General features: G+C 48.3%; 1 protein-coding gene across 9 annotated transcripts in view; it reads right to left on the bottom strand.

Moving 5' to 3' along the window:
* Positions 1-373, bottom strand: part of tenm2a (teneurin transmembrane protein 2a) — a 195750-nt gene extending 195377 nt beyond the window's left edge. For 8 of the 9 annotated variants that reach the window (XM_081698478.1, XM_081698482.1, XM_081698477.1 and 5 more), the window contains exon 1: positions 1-373. This exon is cut by the window's left edge and continues 51 nt beyond it. The gene's annotated coding sequence lies outside the window, so the exon portion shown is untranslated. The other variant, XM_081698479.1, reaches the window with a different exon arrangement.
* Between the last annotated feature and the right edge of the window lie 5983 nt (positions 374-6356).

A 6356-nucleotide genomic window follows, 5' to 3' on the forward strand; every position in this document is an offset into this window, starting at 1 on the left:
TTTCTTTCCCTCGAGGGGTGGGAGTGGGGTGGGGGGGGGGGTTAGCGCCTTCCAAATGCAAAAAAAGTTGTTACTTTCGTTTCCTTTTCCCGCGGCTTACAGCAAAATTCGTCTACTTTGGATGCCTCCACGAGCGAATTGCGCGAGCCAACGAAATGCAGAAGTCTACGCAGCAGGGCAGTCCGTGGGGGTGTTGGGGGGGTGTGGAAATGTTTCCTCGTTTGCGCGAGTTCACGGGTCTCAACGGAGCGCGTGAGAGCGTGCGTCTCCGCGACCTCTTCCCTGCGATGAAACCCAAACGGAGATGTGCTCCGAGTGAGCGCGACATCCAATCCGCAGCCTAAGCGCCACGCAGCGAGGGAGGCTGGAAGCGACCATTCGCAGCGAGGGAAACCGTGCCCATCACGGGGTGCGCGCGACCGGCGGTCCCCTATTCGTCAATTCACCTTCAGTCGTCGCATCTACGCGCGCATCTCCGATGCTCGTGCGCGCGCGCGTGCCTCTGCTGATTAGGTGTGTACTCGAAATTCCCCAGCATTGCCCATCGGGAAAGTGACTCACAGTTCCCTTCCAATGGTCGTGCTGGTGTCATACGCGTGCTCTGTTCGCGCGCACCTGAGGAGGGCGCGAGCTTCCTCCAGACGGTCATGGAGAAGGCTTGTTGAAAGCGCGATAATAATATATGTGTAATTCACCTGGTTGCAGATACTTGTTATTATACTTTTCTTTTAGCTTAAGTTCTGCATTTATTTATTTTATTTTGTAAACGAAAAGTAAGATACGTTTTCCTTTTTACTTTGTTCACAGCGCAGTCTCTTCCAATTATAGTAGAGCAACCGTAATGACGCCTCTTTAATAGGTATGAGAAAGAGACATAATGGAAATACGATGCAATTACAGACTATAACTAGGGAGTTATTGTTGAATATTAGCACATTGCTCTTTGCCAAACAAACATCTAACTGCCTTTTCCCCGTGGTCTTGCTAAAAACGTGATTAGCAGAGAACACCTTGTTAACGAAACCCCTCGGCTGCGCTTTGAAACGCTCTGCATTTCAGTCGATTCTTGCAAACGACGGGAGCCGGATTTCGGTTACCGCGCAGCGTGCGTTTTTTTTTTTGTTGTTGTTGTTGTTGTTGTTTTGGTTTTTTTTGAGAGCGCTTTTGCTGGGAGACAAAGAGAGGGCGGAATTATTTTTTTGGGCCACGTAAGGTCGAGCTCCTCGACGCTGGAGCACAGAGGCGGTTTCGTGGGAAACCTGTACGGGAGCGCGTTCCCAGTCCGTGATCCTCTTTCGCTGCTCCGCCGTCGTTTGGCGTGGAACCGTGTCCGCCGACAGCGCAGCCAGGCTCGCAGTTATTGGGTTAAAGTTTGACATGACAAGTTACGTATATCTTAGGGCACGGGGCGGGGGGGTGTGGGGGGGTGTCATTAATATAGACAAGGACAAGACGCCAGCTGGCAGTTTGGTAGTCTGGAGGCAGAGACCTGCTTTCACACCCGCTTTCCACACGCTCCAGTTCCCCAGCCACGTTGTATGGCGCAATCTACGACTTGGTCCTACCAGACCACACCATAACACAAAGCACAATATACGCCAATTAGTTTCTGAAGTCAGGTTTATGTGTAGGCATATTACAGTAATATTTAAAAGGTAATAGTGTATATTGGTCAATGAAAGCTGGTAAATCATTTGTGTGTGTGTGTGTTGGGTGGAGTAACACATTCCTACCCTTGTTTGGTAAGAACATATATAAATGTTGACATCGAGACATTGTCATTTATTATTATTCAATAATGTAGCTCATATCTGCACAATTAAAAGGCACAAATATTCTTCCTTTGGGTACAGACGCTGAAGTTATATTTAGGCTTTAGCATCGCATTACCTGGCTACAGAAACACACGTGTGATTGAAAATATCCCTTAGACAGCAGTACAATATGTTTGGCTGCGTATATGCATCTGTGCGCTTAGTGCACCCATGCGCAGGTGATGCAGCAAGATCAACACGGTAACCTTCCTCCCCGAAAGCAAGGGAGCTTTGACAAAGACGTCAGCCCATAAACTCTGAAAGACAACAAAGGCAGAGGCAATACAAAACCGGCATTACGAGGAGGCATGAAATATTACACAGTGTGTGGATGCTCGTCGCTCGATATTTCACCCCTCAGCTGTATTCCGGTCGCGCCGCCAAATCCGTTATATTTATGGGCTGCTTCTCCTCTGACTCTCAATGAGTAGGGCAACGTGATCCTCTTGCAGCGTCCTCGCCGACTGCTGTTAGAGTCTCGTCGAGGCTCGGCTGCAGGTCGGGGTCTCGCGTGCTACTGAGCGGGCCGAGTGGATTTGAACTGTTTCGGTCGGAGCTGAGGACGAAGCGGCTCTTTCCGAGTCTTTACACGCGGCGAGGTTTACGGGGAGCGTGATACCCAGGGTGCCACCAATGCTACAGCGAGGCAGGAACGATGGTGGCAGCAGTAGCCAAACTGCCTCCTGGACCGTACATACGGGACACGCGTGTGTCCCTGATGCTAACCCGAACTGGTATGCAGTCCGTTTGATGCTCGGAGATGCCACAAGCGGCTGAATGCATTGGACCAGCTAATTTTAAAAGCACCATCCCAATGTCGAGCCCGTTACCAAATGTTACTGGATTTTGTTATTAGATTTGGGCCTGGACTCGATTTCCAGGCCGAACGGTTTGGGCCAAACGCATGTGGCATGTAGCTGCTCATCTGGAGAAGAAGTCGGTGCGTCTGAGAACTTCATCAGGCCTGAGTCAGGCTGTTTATGACAGTGGCAGAGGTAGTGGGGGACTCATATACTGCTTGGATGCACATTGACGTTTTCTGATTTAAATGCCTGCATATTCATTGGTGGACACCACGCTTTAGTGATAAATGGTGTCATGGCACCAAATGCAGACAGCCTTTGTTTTTTATGATCTCGGCCCCGTTAATGACAGCTGAGAGGAAGATGCATTATACTGTTAATAATTTAATCAATATTTATTACTCCTCAAAATGCAAATGAGTTCATTACTGAACCTGAATATACAGAATTCTCAGTGACTAGCTTGCTAAGCAGTATTGCCACCTTTAGCACATCTCATTTAGTTCCAAAACGTGTGATTAACATGAAGAGATTCAGTAGCATTTAAGTGAAGTGAAGGCTCTGTGAAACAAGTAGTATTAACTAAGCACTGTTTGTTTTAGAAAAATGTTTTTGTGTTTGTTTGTTTTGGTATCACAATGAAGCTATTCCTGTAGCTATGGATGTAAAATCTGATACAAATTCTGCACATGCCTTCAAATCTAGATAAAACTCCATCACGGGTGCTGAGATATATAAGACTTAGCGGGGTTATCGTGGTTGGCCAATTGATGCGACATTCCTACTTACCCTCTTTGTCTACGGCCGGTGTCATGGTGTAATTAGACAATTTTAGCCCAATTAAGCCCAATGTTCTAGTCAATTGAATGGCGATATTTAGACACACTTGCTTTTTGCGATTCATCGCTGTATGGAGCTTGAGACTGTATTACCAGCTCACATCTTTCTTTAAAGCCCCATTTACTGCAGCAAAAGAGCAAGAGAAGCTATCAAACATCAGAGCGCTACCAGCGGATCGTATGTAAATTACCTGTGCGGCAGGTGTACGCGGCAGGGCTCTTTTTATGGCCGCCGTGGCGGGATGTTAGCTATGCTGTGTTGTTATGGGGATGCGTCTCTCAGTAAGGGGTAGCCGAGACTGGCATCCAGCAGGCTGCTAGCAGGGGAGGGGTAGGCGGGGAGTAGCGATGGAAGCATGACAGGGAGAGTTAGCTGGAGGAAGATATGAAACACACTGCACAGCTGGCTCTTAATTGAGCTCTTTCCCTCCTTTTCTATTTTTTGTGCTCGGCATTTTCACAGCTGTTTTACCGACATGAAATAAGAGCTTGATATCTAGCACACGTCCCCACAGATACAGACGCTCGGCCTGCGCCTGCCGAGCGCCTGTCCTCAGCGTAAACCAGGCCCCCGAAGCTCCCAGCGCGCCACCGCGCGAGTGCACCGCGCGCGCTTCGTGGGTGTGATCAGAGCCAGGTAAGTCACGATGCTACACGAGTCACAGTATGAAGTGATGCGACGCAAAGCACAATCTACGCCCTTTAGTTTCTGAAGGTAGGTTTATGTGTAGGTATATTACAGTAGTATTTAAAAAGTAATGGTGTATATCGGTCAACGAGAGCCGGTAAATCATTGCGTGCGCGTGTGTGCGCGCTTGCGTGTGTTCAGTTTGATCGGAGCCAGATATATCGTGATGCCATGAAAGTCATTTGTTAGCTTACAGTTCCGTACAGTACAAGTGCTTCATGGTACATGACTGCAATGTTCAATAAAGCATTTAGCAGCAGCAATAACAGAGAAACTAAACTACTAAACCTGTAGTTTAAAGACAAAGTAGAAATTAAGCTTCTGAAAAAAGTAAAACAACATAGACCATGTTTTATATGTTCTCCGGGTTTGGATATCAGGATGTTTATAACAGGTGCGGAATTATGGTTGTTGTTGTTTTTTTGCACGATCTTACAGTGTTAAAGAGTACTTTCTCAGGTGCATTTAAACCATGCTAGCCTATACAGAGACTGAAAGAGAAGTCATAAAAAGGTCAAGGCAAAAATAACGCCGACGATTACCTTTAACGCCAAATAGAGAAAGCGTGAAATAATCTTTATTTGTTGTTGTTCTACAACGATCTGTGCTGCTGTGGAGGTTGCTGTGTTTAGAAGAAGCCACAGAGCTGTATGTCCCACAGTGGCCCTTATTCTGGGTTGGGTTGCTGATCCACCGTGTCCCGCTCACTTGTTATTCACCCTGTTCGAGCCCTGTTGGCCTCTCCGAAAGACATCCCGAAAGAGCAGGCATTCTGCTTCTTCTGAGCGATTCCATCGCCACAAAGTCAACATGAAACCAAGGGTAACTCCTCGTGTCCCCTAACCCCGCAGTCAATGGGAAGCGAGGAGAAAGCGCGTCGGCTTTGTCCGCTGATTATTATAATAACGTGCCATCGGGATCCTTGGGCGGCTGTTTGCTCTTATTTTCAATGAGTTGCATCAGATGCATCTGAGCATAGGGGGTGGGGGAGGGGCGCCCAGGCAGGGCTGTGCACGAGGGGGATCAAGGCCTGCCTGTCTGGGGAGGGGTGGGTTTCGAGAGAAGCCCAGAGGCAGAGGGGCCCGTGGGGCCTCGGCGCACGGCGGAGTACGAGACGGGGGTCGGATAAAGGAGCCATACCAGGGGAGACAGGAGGAAACAGGGAGACAAACAGCGCCGATACAGGTGTTGTCGTCTCCTCCGCCCTCCCCCGGAGACACAGGTCACGGCGAGGAGGAGCGACGACGTTACTCTCCTCCTCTTATCTCCCGCTCCCCTCGCCTCCGGCGGCTGCTCTCGGGGCTTCTCGTACTGCCGTGCATGGTGAGGACCCCTACTACCAAGATGCGAGGAACCTGTGGATGGGTAAACATGTTTACATGGGGGGGGTCCATGCGTCAGCTCCAGGTCGAGGGCCCGTTTTCCCCGGCCGGCATCTCACTACATGGCACGTGTGTTCAATCGCTCCACTAGGCCTGCAGAGCCATTTCCCTTCCCACAATTCATTTCCCAGACCTTGATTTCATTAGCATAGTCATGAGCTAATAACCCCACCAAACCGTCATCTGCCCTCATATAGGAAGCACCCTAAAGCACCTTCGCTTTAATAAATCATAGTTATATAAAAACACGGAACAGATATTTTTCCATGGTTTGGTCTCAAAATTTGTTGTCTTTTTCCGGAATTGGGGTTTACGGCACCTGCCCTCTGCCTGCTGTTTCATCCCATTCTGTTCCGCTCATCTATTCCCAGTGAAGCTAAGGCAGATTCACGTTCCCAGTCGACCTCCAGGTGGCTGCAAACAAGCTTATTAGTGTTGTGACTGGAAGTACAATACTATTTTAGGTCTTTATCTTTACCCAGGTCTGTTCTCCACTGTTGCTACGGGGTTTCCTCAGTATTCCCAATAGACTCAAGATAAACCTATAAGACAGGAGAATTAAGACAGCACTTCAGCCAAGTGGAATTCACCTCCGCAAAAAGAAGGATGGGGTCACACTGATCTCAGAACGAAACAGACGCCACCGACATCGGCGTTCCGTAATGAATTCAGTGGTGGTCTGGATTTATTTGAAACAGCATAATTTATTTTGTCACCGGTGCCAGATATATTTCATCACACATAACACATTTGAAAAAATTCTCACTCTTTGAAGTGGTGTTATAGCCCCACATCAAGACGTTTCAAAACATATGTTGTCTACAAAGTGA

This window comes from Electrophorus electricus, chromosome 16 (assembly GCF_041902795.1).
Source record: "Electrophorus electricus isolate QZ-2024a chromosome 16, ASM4190279v1, whole genome shotgun sequence".
NCBI lineage: Eukaryota > Metazoa > Chordata > Actinopteri > Gymnotiformes > Gymnotidae > Electrophorus > Electrophorus electricus.